The 19,360-nt window shown below is 45.9% G+C and overlaps 1 protein-coding gene across 2 annotated transcripts in view; it reads right to left on the reverse strand.

The window, feature by feature from the left end:
- Positions 1 to 19,360, reverse strand: part of DNHD1 (dynein heavy chain domain 1) — a 200,812-nt gene that overhangs the window by 40,352 nt on the left and 141,100 nt on the right. The gene's annotated exons all lie outside the window — the stretch shown is intronic.

Raw genomic sequence — 19,360 nt, forward strand, 5'->3', positions numbered from 1 at the left:
TTTTAGTTTGCAGTGTGCTATAGATGCTGAGGGAACCCGGCATGCCCTGCCAGTTTAGCGCACTGTGGTGATACAGGGTAATCCATTGCTTTGCCAGTAGTGATTACATGTATTATGTGGCATGGCTGGCATCGTTGGTATCAGTTGACATGTGCAGACTATGTTCTCTACAGTCGCCCATCCTACAATCTTGGGTAGAGGTGAATGGCTGCTCATTAGTCTGCACTGAACATTTACCTGCTCCATATTGCAGTCTGGCTTTCTGCATGTTAGTAGGGGATGTGGTGATTGGGCCGCTCTACGGTATCAGGTGGAAGACAAACAAGGCCTTAATCATACAGAAGAATCCAGAAACCAGCAGGAATCGTGGTGCTCCTGAGGACCTGAGTGGTGCTCAACCCTGAGAACATGGCCCGGAATACATGGTATAGCGTGTTCTAGAAGAAGATAATGTATCTGTATGTTATCATCTCTGTTATATGTCTACAGTGCTGTACAACATAGAGGTTACCAAAATCCAAAGCCAGTAGTCAGCAGCCCGATCAGACATCATAGGTCCTAAATGTGAAACTTGCTGGCCAATCCAAGATCTCATCATTATGCCACCCGACTTCTATGATAACCCCACTGTAATACCATTGCTACATCTAAAGTCCATCCTAATACCACTGCTGCATCTACAGTCCACCCTAGTACCACCGCTATATCTACAGTCCATCCTAATACCACTGCTGCATCTACAGTCCATCCCAATACCACCGCTACATCTACAGTAAATTCTAATACCAATGTTACATCTACACTCCATCCAAATACCACTGCTGCATCTACAGTCCACCCTAGTACCTCCGCTATATCTACAGTCCATCCTAATACCACTGCTGCATCTAAAGTCCATCCTAATACCACCGCTACATCTACAGTCCATCGTAATACTACTGCTGCATCTACAGTCTATCCTAATACCAGCGCCACATCTACAGTCCACCCTAATCCCACCGCCACATTTACAGTCTATCCTAATACCGCAACTACATCTACAGTCCATCCTACTACAACCGCTACATCTACAGTCCATCCTAATACCACTGCCACATCTACAGTCCACACTAATGCCACCAACACATCTAAAGTCTATCCTAGTACCACTGCTACATCTAGAGCCCATCCTAATACCACCGCCACATCTACAGTTCACCCTGAAACCACCCCTGCATCTACAGCCCAATATTAATACCTCTGCTGCATCTAAAGTCCATCGTAATACCACTGCCACATCTACAGTCTATGCTAGTACCACTGCTTCATCTACAGTCCATCCTAATACCACCGCCACATCTACAGTCCATCCTAATACAACCGCTACATCTACAGGATATCCTAATACTACTGCTGCATCTACAGTCCATCCCAATACCACCGCCACATCTACAGTCCACCCTAATGCTACCGCCACATCTACAGTCTATCCTAGTACCACTACTACATCTACAGTCCATCCTAATACCACTGCTGCATCTAAAGTCTATCCTAGTACCACTGCTTCATCTACAGTCCATCCTTATACCACCGCCACATCTATAGTCCACCCTAATACCACCGCTACATCTACAGTCCATCCTAATACAACCGCTGCATCTACAGTCCACCCCAATACCACCGCCACATCTACAGTCTATCCTAATACCGCAATTACATTTACAGTGCATCCTAACACCATTGCCACATCTACAGTCCATCCTAGTACCATCGCTAAAACTACCGTCTATCCTAATACCACCGCCACATCTACAGTCCACCCTAATACCCCAACTACATCTACAGTCCATCCTAATACCGCAATTACATTTACAGTGCAGCCTAACACCATTGCCACATCTACAGTCCATCCTAGTACCATCGCTAAAACTACCGTCTATCCTAATACCACCGCCACATCTACAGTCCACCCTAATACCCCAACTACATCTACAGTCCATCCTAATACCGCAACTACATCTACAGTCCATCCTAATACCACTGCCACATCTACAGTCAATCCTAGTACCACCGCTACATCTACAGGCAATCCAAATACCACTGCCACATCTACAGTCCACCCTAATGCCATCAACATATGTACAGTCCACCCTAATGCCACCAAGACATCTACAGTCCATCCTAATACCGCAACTACATCTACAGACCATCCTAATACCGCAACTACATCTACACTCCATACTAATACCACTGCCAAACCTACAGTCTATCCTAGTACCACCGCTAAAACTACAGTCCATCCTAATACCACCGTCACATCTACAATCCACCCTAATGCCACAAACACATCTACAGTCTATCCTAATACTGCAACTATATCTACAGTCCATCCTAATACCACTGCCACATCTAAAGTCTATCGTAGTACCACCGGTACATCTATAGTCTATCCTAGTACCACCGCTACATTTACAGTCCATCCTAATGGCACCGCTACATCTACAGTCCATCCTAATACCGCAACTACATCTACAGTCCATCCTAATACCACTGCCACATCTACAATCCACCCTAATGGCAGCAACACATCTACAGTCCATCCTAATACCGCAACTACATCTACAGTCCATCCTAATAAAGCAAGTACATCTACAGTCCATCCTAATACCACTGCTACATCTATAGTCCATCCTAATACCACTGCTGTATCTACAGTCTATCCTAGTACTACTGCTATATCTACCGTCAATCCTAATACCACCCCTACATCTACAGTCCATCCTAATACTACTGCTGCATCTACAGTACATCCTTATACCACCGCAACATCTACAGTCCATCCTAATACCACTGCTACATCTATAGTCCATCCTAATACCACTGCTGTATCTACAGTCTATCCTAGTACCACTGCTATATCTACCGTCAATCCTAATATCACCCCTACATCTACAGTCCATCCTAATACTACTGCTGCATCTACAGTACATCCTTATACCACCGCAACATCTACAGTCCACCCTAATGCTACCGCCACATCTACAGTCTATCCTAATACCACCGCCACATCTACAGTCCATCCTAATAGCACCGCTACATCTACAGTCCATGCTAATACCACCGCTACATCTACAGTCCATGCTAATACCACCGCTACATCTACAGTCCATTCTAATACTACCGCTACATCTACAGTCCATTCTAATACTACCGCTACATTTACAGTCCATCCTAATGGCACCGCTACATCTACAGTCCATCCTAATACCGCAACTACATCTACAGTCCATCCTAATACCACTGCCACATCTACAGTCTATCCTAGTACCACCACTACATCTACAGTCCATCCTAATACCACCGCCACATCTACAATCCACCCTAATGGCAGCAACACATCTACAGTCCATCCTAATACCGCAACTACATCTACAGTCAATCCTAATAAAGCAAGTACATCTACAGTCCATCCTAATACCACTGCTACATCTATAGTCCATCCTAATACCACTGCTGTATCTACAGTCTATCCTAGAACCACTGCTATATCTACCGTCAATCCTAATACCACCCCTACATCTACAGTCCATCTTAATACTACTGCTGCATCTACAGTACATCCTTAAACCACCGCAACATCTACAGTCCACCCTAATACCACTGCCGTATCTACAGTCCATGCTAATACCACTGCCTCATCTACAGTCCATCCTAATACAACCGCCGCATCTACAGTCCATCCTAATACCACCCCTGCATCTACAGTCCACCCTAATACCACCGCTACATCTACAGTCCATCCTAATACCACGGCCACATCTACAGTCCATCCTAATACCACTGCTATATCTAAAGTCAATCCTAATACCACCGCCACATCTACAGTCCATCCTAATACCACCGCCACATCTACAGTCCATCCTAATACCACAACTACATCTACAGTCTATCCTAATACCACCGCTACATCTACAGCCCATCCTAATACCACCGCCGCATCTACAGTCCATCCTAATACAACTGCTGCATCTACAGTCCATCCTAATACCACTGCCACATCCACAGTCCATCCTAATACCACAACTACATCTACAGTCTATCCTAATACTACCGCTACATCTACAGTCCATCCTAATACCACCGCCGCATCTACAGTCCATCCTAATACAACTGCTGCATCTACAGTCCATCCTAATACCACTGCCACATCCACAGTCCATCCTAATACCACAACTACATCTACAGTCCATCCTAATACCACCGCTACATCTACAGTCCATCCTAATACCACCGCCAGATCTACAGTCCATCCTAATACCACTGCTACATTTATAGTCCATCCTAATACCACCGCCACATCCACAGTCCATCCTAATACCACCGCCACATCTACAGTCCATCCTAATACCACCACCACATCTACAGTCCATCCTAATACCACCGCCGCATCTACAGTCCATCCTAATATCACCGCTACATCTACAGTCCATCCTAATACCACTGCTGCATCTACAGTCCATCCTAATACCACCGCCACATCTACAGTCCATTCTAATACCACCGCCACATCTACAGTCCATCCTAATACCACCGCCGCATCTACAGTCCATCCTAATACAACTGCTGCATCTACAGTCCATCCTAATACCACCGCTACATCTGCAGACCATCCTAATACCACTGCTGCATCTACAGTCCATCCTAATACCACCGCTACATCTACAGTCCATCCTAATACCACCGCCACATCTACAGTCCATCCTAATACCACCGCTACATCTACAGTCCATACTAATACCAGTGCTACATTTATAGTCCATCCTAATACCACCGCCACATCTACAGTCCATCCTAATACCACTGCTACATCTACAGTCCATCCTAATATCACCGCTACATCTACAGTCCAGCCTAATACCACTGCTACATCTACAGTCCATCCTAATACCACTGCTGCATCTATAGTCCAGCCTAATACCACCAATACATCTACAGTCTATCCTAATACCACCGCTACATCTACAGTCCAGCCTAATACCACTGCTGCATCTACAGTCCAGCCTAATACCACCGCTACATCTACAGTCCAGCCTAATACCACTGCTACATCTACAGTCCATCCTAATACCACTGCTGCATCTACAGTCCAGCCTAATACCACCGCTACATCTACAGTCCAGCCTAATACCACCGCTACATCTACAGTCCAGCCTAATACCACTGCTACATCTACAGTCCATCCTAATACCACTGCTACATCTACAGTCCATCCTAATACCACCGCCACATCTACAGTCTATCCTAATACCACCGCCACATCTACAGTCCATCCTAATACCACCACCACATCTACAGTCCATCCTAATACCACTGCTACATTTATAGTCCATCCTAATACCACCGCCACATCTACAGTCCATCCTAATACCACCGCCACATCTACAGTCCATCCCAATACCACCCCTGCATCTACAGTCCATCCTAATACCACCGCTACATCTACAGTCCATCCTAATACCACCGCTACATCTACAGTCCATCCTAATACCACCGCTACATCTACAGTCCATCCTAATACCACCGCTACATCTACAGTCCATCCTAATACCACCGCCACATCTACAGTCCATTCTAATACCACCGCTACATGTACAGTCCATCCTAATACCACTGTTACATCTACAGTCCATCCTAATACCACTGCCACATCTACAGTCCATCCTAATACCACTGCCACATCTACAGTCTATCCTAATACCACCGCTACATCTACAGTCCATCCTAATACCACTGCCACATCTACAGTCCATCCTAATACCACCGCCCGAGTTAATTTGGTACTGGTGTTTATCTGCTGTTCACACGGAAAATCTTATGAAGTCGTGGTTACTTTAGAGATACGGGAAAAACATATGTTCACCATTTTGCATAGTTCTCTGCGTTACCCAGGAAACACCACGTGGAGGCAACCATGAGACGCTTCCTTCATATAAAATGACATCAGGAAGTGAGAGAATTAGATTCCGTACGTAAAATTTGGACGCTAATTCTTTTGCGCTTAGAATTGAATAATCGAGTTGGGACCCATTAGCTTTTCCTATTTATGACATAATCAATGCGCGTGCCAAATTTCCTGTTTCAATGAAATTGGGAAGTGAGTGATTTAGATTATGTACGTTAAATTTCGACGCCAATTCTTTTGCGCTAGAATTGAATAATCGAGTTGGGACCCAATTACTTTTCCTATTTTGGAGATAATCTATGCTTGCGCCAAATTTCATGTTTCTACGACATCGGGAAGTTGGAGAACTTTTGGCAAGTCAGTCAGTCAGTGAGTCAGTGAGTGAGTCAGTGAGTGAGTGAGTCAGTGAGTGAGTGAGTCAGTGAGTGAGTCAGTGAGTGAGTGAGTCAGTGAGTGAGTGAGTCAGTCAGTGAGTCAGTCAGTGAGTCAGTGAGTCAGTCAGTGAGTCAGTCAGTGAGTCAGTCAGTGAGTGAGTCAGTCAGTGAGTCAGTCAGTGAGTCAGTGAGTCAGTCAGTCAGTGAGTCAGTGAGTCAGTGAGTCAGTCAGTGAGTCAGTGAGTCAGTCAGTGAGTCAGTGAGTCAGTGAGTCAGTGAGTCAGTGAGTCAGTGAGTCAGTCAGTCAGTCAGTCAGTGAGTCATACAGTCAGTCAGTGAGTGAGTCAGTGAGTGAGTCAGTGAGTGAGTCAGTGAGTGAGTCAGTGAGTGAGTCAGTGAGTGAGTCAGTGAGTCAGTCAGTGAGTCAGTCAGTGAGTCAGTTAGTCAGTCAGTGAGGGCTTTCAGCTTTATATATATAGATGACAGTTTTCAATCCAAAGTGTCCCCCTGGTATATCACCATCACTATTATATCCCATGCATTGAATGTCACACCTCTATGCAGTGGGATTTCATGCACTGTGCGTTAATAACCAATTGCTGGTGCTGGCAGGAGGTCACAGCTTCTCCTTCAAACTGTTCATCCCCTTATTTAAAGGGGTTGTCCCGAGGCAGCAAGTGCGTCTATACACTTCTGTATGGCCATATTAATGCACTTTGTAATGTACATTGTGCATTAATTATGAGCCATACAGAAGTTATAAAAAGTTTTTTACTTACCTGCTCCGTTGCTGGCGTCCTCGTCTCCATGGTGCCGACTAATTTTCGCCCTCCGATGGCCAAATTAGCCGCGCTTGCGCAGTCCGGGTCTTCTTCTTTTCTGAATGGGGCTCCGTGTAGCTCCGTGTAGCTCCGCCCCGTCACGTGCCGATTCCAGCCAATCAGGAGGCTGGAATCGGCAATGGACCGCACAGAAGCCCTGCGGTCCATGAAGACAGAGGATCCCGGCGGCCATCTTCAGCAGGTGAGTATGAAGACGCCGGACCGCCGGGATTCAGGTAAGCGCTGTGCGGGTGGTTTTTTTAACCCCTGCATCGGGGTTGTCTCGCGCCGAACAGGGGGGGGGGTTTAAAAAAAAAAAAAACCCGTTTCGGCGCGGGACAACCCCTTTAATCAGTTGTGAACAGTGAATGAGAGCAAATAGATGGAATCCGGGATTGTCCTCGGCTAACGCCTTACTGATGTCCATGTGATCACTGATCTCTGTTCTTGTGCGCAGTCTGAGTTCTAGTGTATCTTCTGCTGCCCATACAAGAAGATTTGTAGGAGAGATCCCACACCTACCATCGGGGCTATGGACACCATTTCTTATTTTATGCACTGCTGAAACTATTTAGTAAGTAAAGGGGAACCTTTGGGGTTTATTTCTGAGTTAAGCTGTTATTAGACATGCTCTGGGACATCTGACAGAGTCAGGCAAGATATAGGAGGATTGGCTCCAACCCCGCCTGAGATAATCTTTTGGGCTTGGCTTCTATTATTTTGGGCTTAATTGCCACTTCTTATAGTGAAGCGACTAACCATCTGATCAGCTTGGTAATCGGTGAATTTCTGATCTAGCTATCATCTAGATAAACTAACCAAGCTATTACTAGATATACTCTGGGACATCTGATGGAGTCCCTTGCAAAATACGCAGGCAAGACATAGGAGGTTTGGCTCCAACCTTGCCTGATACAATCCTATGGGCTCGGCTTCTATGATTTTGGGCTCACTTGCTACACCATATAGCGAAGCTACATTCAATCAGCGTAGTAACCGGTGAACCTCGGATTGAGTCACAAGATAAATCTTTGAGGTTAAGAACTAGCCCAGGACCCATCCGGTTTCCCGGGTCAAGCCAACCAATAGAAATAATTATAAGAACAAATAGGTTCTAACACTTGCCCGATACCCCTTGTACATGCAGGAGCATTCGATTTATTATTTTCCTTGCGCTTGGAAGCCTAACTGTATCATGCTTTTAGGACAAATGCCATCTTGGCAAATAACCGACCAAAACTGAGGCATACTCCTAAAAGAGTCAAACCTAAGTACTGCAATACTCCTGAGGATCCACTCAATGGGGTGGTGAAACGCGTGGAGTTGTAAGAGTCTAGTACTAACGACAATAATGGAAGAGTTGTCCTGAATCACACATCATAAAGAGTGCAACGATAAGCACCATATAAATGAGCGGCTGTGGAGCGCAACATCTCTGATGGTGAAATGGAAACACCAGAGTAATCAGCAGCCCATCAGCCGACTAAGATACAAACCCTCAAAGATCCGCAGTTCAAGGAAAGACTTACCGCCACCAGTTTAAGCCCTTTGCCTCATATCCATAAAGCGGATCTCCTTGTAGGAGTACGGTTACTCTAGAACAATCGAATAAGACGCCTTGTGTTCACATTACAGAACATCTACGCTACTCAAACCAATGATTGACCAACGTCTGGCCTACAATCACTAGATGTGCCGCGGCAGTGGTGACACACGCTATTCTTGTTTTGTGTTGTTTGTGCTAATTGTCGTGCCCTAGTGTGAAATCACTTTAACCAATTAATTAATAAAGTTTATTCTTCTTACTCCAAGTCCCCTCTGTGATCGGGCTATTGAATCATAAGGATGCAGTAAGTGCTGTATACCGACATGTGAGGAGAAGCAATTTGTAAAGAGTGATATAATAAGGTGACACCTAAAAACAGGGTGTCCATCACTCACAAAAACTATTGTCCTTAAAGTGACACACACGACTTTACTGCACTCTGTTCAATAACAATGAGGAGCAACGTGTAAAAAGTGACATAATGAGGTGACCCTGACAACAAGGGGGTCCATCATAAAGTGACACACACAACTTTACTGCACTCTATTTACTAACAAGATATATGCAATCGATTGAGTAATAAGGTTGCAACGGATTTATCTGGCACTATATTGTTCTGGTTTTGGACATAGAAAGTATCTGTCAAAACAGACAAGACCGTTGTAGAAAATAACACAGAGTATAAGCTCCTGTTATATCATCTGCTGAACCAGAGCTGAGCCCTACTGTTTTTACACTAATACCACAACTACATCTACAGTCCATCCAAATACCACCGCCACATCTACAGTCCATCCTAATACCACCGCCACATCTACAGTCCATCCTAATACCACCGCCGCATCTACAGTCCATCCTAATACCACCGCTACATCTACAGTCCATCCTAATACAACTGCTGCATCTACAGTCCATCCTAATACCACCGCCACATTTACAGTCCATCCTAATACAACTGCTGCATCTACAGTCCATCCTAATACCACCGCCACATCTACAGTCCATCCTAATACAACTGCTGCATCTACAGTCCATCCTAATACCACCGCTACATCTACAGTCCATCCTAATACAACTGCTGCATCTACAGTCCATCCTAATACCACCGCCACATCTACAGTCCATTCTAATACCACCGCCACATCTACAGTCCATCCTAATACCACCACCACATCCACAGTCTGTTCTAGTACCACCGTTAAATCTACAGTCCATCCTAATACCAGTGCTGCATCTACAGTCCATCCTTATACCACCACCACATCTACAGTCCATCCTAATACCACTGCCACATCTGCAGTCCAACCTAATACCACTGCCACATCTACAGTCTATCCTAATACCACCGCCACATCTACAGTCTATCCTAATACCACTGCTACATCTACAGTCCATCCTAATACCACCGCCACATCTACAGTCCATCCTAATACCACCGCCACATCTACAGTCTATCCTAATACCACCGCCACATCTACAGTCCATCCTAATACCACGGCCACATCTACAGTCCATCCTAATACCACGGCCACATCTACAGTCCATCCTAATACCACGGCCACATCTACAGTCCATCCTAATACCACGGCCACATCTACAGTCCATCCTAATACCACCGCTACATCTACAGTCCATCCTAATACCACCGCTACATCTACAGTCCATCCTAATACCACCGCTACATCTACAGTCCATCCTAATACCACTGCTGCATCTACAGTCCATCCTAATACCACCGCTACATCTACAGTCCATCCTAATACCACCGCTACATCTACAGTCCATCCTAATACCACCGCCACATCTACAGTCCATCCTAATACCACTGCCACATCTACAGTCCATCCTAATACCACTGCTACATCTACAGTCCATTCTAATACCACTGCTACATCTTCAGTCCATCCTAATACCACTGCTACGTCTGCAGTCCATCCTAATACCACTGTAACATCTACAGTCCATCCTAATACCACCGCCACATCTACAGTCTATCCTATTACCACAGCCACATCTACAGTCTATCCTAGTACCACCGCTACATCTACAGTCCATCCTAATACCACCGCCCCATCTACAGTCTATCCTAATACCACCGCCACATCTACAGTCTATCCTAATACCACCGCCCCATCTACAGTCTATCCTAATACCACCAATACATCTACAGTCCATCCTAATACCACCAATACATGTACAGTCTATCCTAATACCACCGCCACATCTACAGTCTATCCTAATACCACTGCTACATCTACAGTCTATCCTAATACCACTGCCCCATCTACAGTCCATCCTAATACCACCGCCACATCTACAGTCCATCCTAATACCACCGCCACATCTACAGTCTATCCTAATACCACTGCTACATCTACAGTCTATCCTAATACCACTGCCCCATCTACAGTCCATCCTAATACCACCGCCACATCTACAGTCTATCCTAATACCACCGCCACATCTACAGTCTATCCTAATACCACTGCTACATCTACAGTCTATCCTAATACCACTGCCCCATCTACAGTCTATCCTAATACCACCGCCACATCTACAGTCTATCCTAATACCACCAATACATCTACAGTCCATCCTAATACCACCGTTACATCTACAGTCCATCCTAATACCACCGCCACATCTACAGTCCATCCTAATACCACTGCTGCATCTACAGTCCATCCTAATACCACCAATACATTCACAGTCCATCCTAATACCACCGCCACATCTACAGTCCATCCTAATACCACCAATATATCTCCAGTCCATCCTAATACCACCGTTACATCTACAGTCCATCCTAATACCACCGCCACATCTACAGTCCATCCTAATACCACCGCTGCATCTACAGTCCATTCTAATACCACCAATACATTCACAGTCCATCCTAATACCACTGCCACATCTACAGTCCATCCTAATACCACCACTACATCTACAGTCCATCGTTTACTAACAAAGAGGGTGGAAACAGGTGGAACTGGATGGACATTTCTCTTTTTTCAGCCTAGCATACTATGTTACTACCGCCACAAGATCTAAAGATGACATTGTGGCGTGGCCTGGCTATGGGAGTGTGAGGACGTGTATACCCTCTTCTCCCATTCTACACCGGTCTAATTGCCAGCATTTCAGTCTAAAAGGGCACACATGTGGAATAGGAGACGGAAGACATCCCCTCCTGCCCCCTCTCCAGCGGGTGCAAGAGGAGCACAGAACATCCAGCGCTTCCTAGCTGGACCCAGGAGAGTGGAAGCAGAGCGGGCCCCAGCCAACATGGCGGCCGCATGCATGTCGGACCGACCACAGCCTACAGGAGCTACTGTGACCGCTCCTATATCAGAAGCAGAGAGAGGAGAGGAGCACATGGAGGGACAGCAGCACTCACTGCTTCCGACAGACACAGCGGGGAGAAAGCAGGTGGAGGAGGGGAGAACTCATGAAACCCTCCTGCAGCAGCATCAGAGGACAATGAAAGCCTGCTACAGGGAGAAGGTCCTCAACCCCAACTCCTGGAGAAAGCTACCAGAAGTCAGGGCTTTGGCTGCACCACATCTCCCAGCTCCCCCTCAACACAATCAGCTCCTGGCCACACTTGCACCTCACTACCCTCCACAGGCAGAAATCATTCCCCCAACATGGCAAGCAGCACTCATCTCCCATACAGAGGAGCAGACATGACAGCGCCCACGATGTGTGAACCTATGCAGGGAATAGCAGCATTAGCTGAAATCAGAGCTCTCAGCTCCCATATAAAAGCCATACCAACTAAAGAAGATATGGAAGCATATATCGCTAGATTAGAGAACTCATATAAAAGCGAACTGGCCTCTGTTCGTACGGAGATTCACCAAATTGGCACGAGGGTCACTACAGTAGAGACTTCCCTGGCTGATCTATCATCCCGAGTTAATGCACAGGAGGCACTAATATCGTCCCATGCATATCAAATGCAGTATCTAGCGGATTCTATTGATGACGCAGAAAATAGAGGAAGGAGAAATAATATTCGGATACGCAGTATCTCTGAAGAGGTGGAACAACAAAATCTAGGGGACACCCTGCGCCACATTTTCAATTCCATCCTAGGGGTCCCCCAGGACTCCCCCCTTGAGCTGGACCGTGCGCATAGATCCCTGGGCCCAAGGTCTCTTGATCCGGACTGCCCCCGAGACATAATATGCAGAGTCCACCGATACCAAGTCAGAGAATCCATAATGAGAAAAGCATGGGATTGTCAAACGATACTTCATCAGGGCAAACATATACAAGTACTTCCCGATTTATCCAGGGTCACACTGCAAAAAAGAAGGGCCCTGCGACCCCTCTTGGAATCTCTGAGCCAACACAACCTCTCGTACACTTGGGGATTCCCTTTCCGCCTACAAGTTCGTCACGAGGGTCGTTTACACGTGTTCCAGACTCCCACAGACATCTCTTCTTTCACCTCAACATTAGGCCTCCCCAATATAACGATTCATGACTGGCCTTCTATGCCTACGACTTCATTTGAGAGGGTACCCCCACGACCCCAGAGATCGGAAAGACGTCGCAGAGGAGACAGGTCGGATAGGAGACAGAGCCCCGGTCAACTCGGCACTTCGTTTACATAGAGCTTCCCGCTGGAGTACCCATGGGACCCTTGGTTGTCCCCATCCTGCATTTTTAGGTCCCCACATCAAGCAACCCCTCAGCTATATCAGCATACTGAACACCCGCACGCAGGGGCTCCTTTTTACGATGATATGAAGATCTGATTTTTCTTTTTTAATAGTCAGCAAACTTCCTAGCAGTAAAATAGCCCATGGCCGTGTGTCTCCTTCCCAGGATAGGGAGATGAATACGCTAAAGCGCTTGGACAAGGAGCACTCCATTGGGCCTGCGGTATGCAGGGAGCAGAAGACAGATCCTCCCGTGAATCTAGGGGTGTACCCCAGACATGCGAGCTCAAACACAGAGGTCGTATCCGGCAACAATACTAGATGCTGGTGCCAATAAGACGAAAACACAGAAAATGCTTTGCGAAAGTGGGTCTGCTTCCCTAGAGGTACAACAGAGAGAGGTTGTGGGACTTCTTGGGTCTTAAAAAATGTTTCACCCATGTGGACGTTAATCTCCGCTTTGAATTTATTGCCCTAAAATAACATGGTGTTAAGTTATGGCTGGCATCCCGGTGTGGGGGAGGTCTCTTCTGTAGAAAGCCCGCCACCCATTAGGGACATTGCGCCCTTTGTTCTAGGACGCAGATTAAACCACTACCCCCCAACGTTTCTTCTTTTCTGTTACTTTAAATGTCTTCTAATTTCTTAGGCGATACACGTCTGTCATTGCTCTCGTAGCAACTTTCCTCCTACTTTCTAACCAATAAGTCTTCCACCCCTTTTTTTTTCCCCTTCTCTTTCTTTCGCTCCCTTCTTCCTCATCCCCCTCCCATATAACCTCACTAATGGCGCCCCTCAAACTTTGCTCATTGAATGTTCGAGGACTTAATATTCCACAGAAACGGTCACAGGTTCTTTACTACATGCATAAGCAGGGGGTCCAAGTGCTCCTTCTCCAAGAAACACATTTTAAAGTTGGGCATGTACCTAATATAAGAGACCGCTACTACGCGCATTGGTTCCACAGCGCCAACCCTGACTCTAGCTCCGGGAAGGTGTCTATTGCTATACATAAATCCCTGGCTCACTGCCTGATAGATGAATACCTTGACCCACAGGGCCGTTACCTCCTCCTCAAATTAATGATCGGATCGACTAGGCTTACCATTGCCAATTGGTACGCCCCCAATCAGCGACAGGTTACGGCATGTCACTCATTTCTTAACAAGCTGTCCGAATTTGCTGAAGGGGTGCTCATTGTCGGAGGGGACTTTAACCTTACTTTGAACCCAAATATTGACACCTCGATGGGCCGAGGCTCAATCTCCACTGGACAATTGCAATCACTTAAACGCAAGCTGCATGCCCTTCAGCTGGTGGATATATGGCGAGTTCTACATCCACAAGATAAGGACTTCACTTTCTACTCGCACCCACACAATTCATACAGTCGCATAGATTACTTTCTGCTAGGCCAGTACGCACTATCTTGGCAACCCTCAGCTTCTATAGGGGACATGCTGTGGTCAGACCATGCTCCAATATTTGTGAACATAACACTGCCAGACCGCTTTGATAAGCGGTGGACTTGACGGTTAAATGACAACCTCCTAAAAGATGCCGTATGCGTAGCTGACATAAAAGGAGCACATTGAACTTTTCTTAGAAACACATGCATCAGACAACACATCTGTACCCACCCAGTGGGAGGCGCTGAAATGTGTCCTTAGAGGCATCCTAATTAAACACGGTACGCGACTTAAGAAGGAAGGGACTCATCAGATATCTAACCTCCTCCAAAAAATTCATGATTTAGAAACCGCTCACAAACATACCCTTTCTCCAGCTACTTTGGCAGACCTAGTCATAGCAAGGAAGGAACGCCAATCTAAGCTAGATAAAAAATACCTACGTTTTAGAGATCAATGCAAACGCTTCTATTACGAGTATTCCAACAAAGCGGGAAGGCACCATTCACGACTGCTGCATCCACGGACGGCACACACTTACATCCCCAGGATTAAAAACTCAGTTGGTTTAGACACTTACAATCCCTCAGAGATCCTCAAGATATTTCGGACTTACTACTCACAGTTATATGATTTTAGGGGACAATTTGCAGACATGAACCCATCTACCCTAACGGAGCGAATCTCTGGTTACATTGCAGAAACAGCCTTACCTACATTAGACACTGATTCCAGAGAGACATTGGAGTCTGACATCACAGAGGAGGAGATAAAGGAGACCATTAAATCCACCCCAACAGGGAAGAGTCCAGGTCCCGATGGCTTTACTCCCACCTTTTACAAATTATTTAGGGAACAGCTGACCCCCATTCTAGCTAAAGTCTTTTCAGCAGTTTCTTCAGATTCCCCCTTCACACGACAATCCTTGGAAGCGCACATTAGTGTTCTGCCTAAACCTGGTAAGGATCTCACAGTCTCCACTAATTATAGACCTATATCACTGATAAACGTGGACACTAGCTAAGAGATTGTCTCCTCTCCTCCCTCCATTATACACACAGATCAGGTAGGATTTATCAAAGGTAGGGAGGCCAGAGACAACATTATAAAACTCTACTAACAACATCTACAGCGAGAGTTGGGTCTGATCCTCTCTGTCTGCTGTCCGTGGATGCAGAAAAGGCCTTCGACAGGGTCCATTGGGGATTCTTGTCAGCAACTCTCAAACAAATTGGACTAGGCCCTAAATTTGTGGACAGAGTACTGGCCCTTTACTCGTGTCCTACCGCTAGGATAAGGGTGAATGGATTATTGTGCTCTTCCATACATATCAGAAATGGCACCAGGCAGGGTTGCCCTCTGTCACCTCTTCTGTATGTGTTGGTAATGGAACATCTCGCAGTAGCGATAAGAAACAACCCAAATATACAAGGTCTTCAAATTGGGGGGAACCATTATAAGACGGCCCTATACGCTGATGACCTCCTGCTGTACACCTCCCAGCCCCATACCACACTTCCGTCCTTAATACAGGAGTTTGAGAGATATGGACATCTATCAAACTTTAAAATAAATTACTCCAAAACAGAAGCTCTGAACATCTCACTTCCGTTAGCAGAACAGAAACATATCTCAGAGCAATTTCCATTTAGATGGCAACGGGAGGCCATTCAATACCTTGGGGTGTTTGTCCCTACTGACCAAATCTAGATTGTTCCCCTTAAATTATCAGGCCCTCCTATCAGGCCCTCCTTGAGCGCACACTAAAAGACCTCTCCAACTATGCAAACAGAGACATCTCATGGTTTGGGAGGATAAACACCCTAAAAATGGATGTGTTACCTAAGTTCCGATATGTCTTCCAGGCTGTACCTATCATACCCCCTACATCGTTCTTTAATTCATTAAGGTCGGCTCTGATTAAATTTGTGTGGGGTTGCTCGAGACCCAGGGTGGGAGTGCGAACCCTCTTTCGCCCCAAGAAAGATGGAGGTGTAGGTCTGCCAAATTCCAGACTATACCATGCTGCAGCGGTTTTAACACATTGTGGACTGGCACTACCACTCTGCACACAAACAATGGATACAGTTAGAACAGGTGGATTGCTCAATCCCGATAAGACTTCTCCCATGGATTCGTCCCCCGAGATAGAGCTCAAATCCTATCTACCAATTACCTATTGAAAGAGACACTTAAACTCTGGGACTCGAAAATACAAAAGCAGATCCTGTCAAGGCTAGATAGTCCCCTCACACCGCTTTTCTCCAACCCAGCATTCCCACCAGGTAACAACCGAGATCGCTTCATGGGGTGGGAGGCTCGAGAGGACCCCCGGGTTCGCAATGTCCTTGGTGGCCCCTCGGTGCCTTCCTTTCAAGAATTAAGATCTAGGTTCGGTGAATTGAATCTCTCCTGGTTAGAATTTCACCAACTTCGCTCTTTTCTTAACCCCTTGAGTGGCACACCCGGAAATTTTCCGGGACGAGCTCCACTGCTCATAGAGACATAGCCCGGAAGATTTCCGGGCTATGTATCACTATGGGAGCTGCAGAGCACAATGCCACAAGCTGTGACATTGTGCTCTGCCTGCACAGTCCCACAGAGAACAAAGCAAGGGCTTTGAAAAACCAGCAGAAGACATTGCCGATATGCCGGCAATCTCCTGCTTTGTTTACAGGTTGCCATAGAGACCATCGGCTTGTCAGAAGCAAGCCGATGGTCTCTGTGGCAGGGAGAGCTTGGTGCTTGGCTGTCAGAGGACAGCTAGGTACCAGCTCTTACAGCAGAGATCAGAGAAAACCTCTGATCTCTGCTGTGTTAACCCCTTACATGCTGCAGTCTATGTGACTGCAGCATGTAAAAGGGCTGTCACTGCAGCATGTAAAGGGCTGTCACCATCGGACCCCCGGAATGTGATCAGGGGTCCTGATGGGTCCCTGTGGAAGCCCTCTAAAGGGACAAAAAAAAAAAATTAAAAAAAAAAAAAAAAAAAAAACAAGGAAAAAAATTATAAAAAAAATTATAAAAACACTTGTCTCCCTTTACTTTGTAAAAAATCAAAAATACAATCAGACATGTGGTATCCGTGCGTCGTAATGACCCTGAGAAGGACGTTAATACATTATTTAACCCCTTAATGACATGGTCCCTTTTTTTCTTTTTTCCCCATTTCTTTTTTTCCTCCCCCTGTTTAAAAAATCACAACTTGTCCCGCAAAAAACAAGCCCTTATATGGCCATGTCAATGGAAAAATGAAAAAGTTATGGCTCTTGAGACGCAACTGCAAAACTAGTTGAAATTCAATGATTAGACCATTTAAAAAACCTGCCCTGGTGGGTCTGACAGGGTGGTAGGAAACCCACCACTCAAGGGGTTAATACTCAAGGGGATAGAAACACTTTCCTAACAACCCTCACACCTTTTGAGAGTCTCTTTTCAGGAGGGTCCCCTCCGACACACGTAGTATCCCTAATATGTGGTCTGCTGATCCAAGAAACATATACCACGGATCCTGGTTTCAAATGGGCTTGGGAACAGGAAATCGGAGTCATGATTTCAGAGAATGAGTGGCGGAAGGCATTCATCTTGACTCATAAACTGTCTATGGCCTGTGCTGCACAGGAAAAACATTACAAGATGGTATAGATATCCTACCCGCCTCCATGCTATATTCCCTTCGGTGTCTGAGATGTGTTGGCGCTGTGGAACTGATAGGGGTACAATGATGCACATCTGGTGGAGCTGTGACTTGTTGAGACCTTTTTGGGACAAGGTATTCTCCACATATAACTTAATCAGCGGGGAAATATTAACAATAATGCCCAAATTGCTCTCCTATCCATACTGCCGGGCTCAATAGGTTCACAGAAAAAGGGTTTACTCAGGTTCTGCCTAGCAGCAGCAAGAGCAGTCATCCCGCGCCATTGGCGTTCCACACCAATTCCTTCCATGACTGAGTGGCTTCAGGAAATGTCTCATCTGTGCCGTATGGAGGAATTAAGTGCAGAACATAATAGAGAATCTGAAAAATGTCTGTCGGTATGGCCATTGTGGATCGACTTTGAATCTTCTTCAGAGTTTCGAGCGCTGTTTTCCTAGTTGCTCCCTCCCCGCAGGGATAAGACGGGTTATTAGAAGGTAGTAATCCGGATATTAAAACACGCCCGGGGGTGGCCCTGGATTTCCCCCCTCCCCTTTCCTCCCGCTTCCCTCAACCAACTACCTACCCCTTAGTTTACCCATTCTTTTTCCTTTTTTTTACTTATTTAGAAATATTATTTATTTTTATTTATCCATTTTACCCTCTTGCTCTTCCTCTTTCCATAACTCATCTTCCTCTTTCCATAACTCATCTTCCTCTTTCCATAACTCATCTTCCTCTTTCCATAACTCATCTTCCTCTTTCCATAACTCATCTTCCTCTTTCCATAACTCATCTTCCTCTTTCCATAACTCATCTTCCTCTTTCCAGAACTCATCTTCCTCTTTCCAGAACTCATCTTCCTCTTTCCAGAACTCATCTTCTCTCTTTCCAGAACTCATCTTCTCTCTTTCCAGAACTCATCTTCCTCTTTCCATAACTCATCTTCCTCTTTCCAT

Source organism: Eleutherodactylus coqui, unplaced genomic scaffold, assembly GCF_035609145.1.
Source record: "Eleutherodactylus coqui strain aEleCoq1 unplaced genomic scaffold, aEleCoq1.hap1 HAP1_SCAFFOLD_133, whole genome shotgun sequence".
In the NCBI taxonomy this organism is placed as follows: Eukaryota; Metazoa; Chordata; class Amphibia; order Anura; family Eleutherodactylidae; genus Eleutherodactylus; species Eleutherodactylus coqui.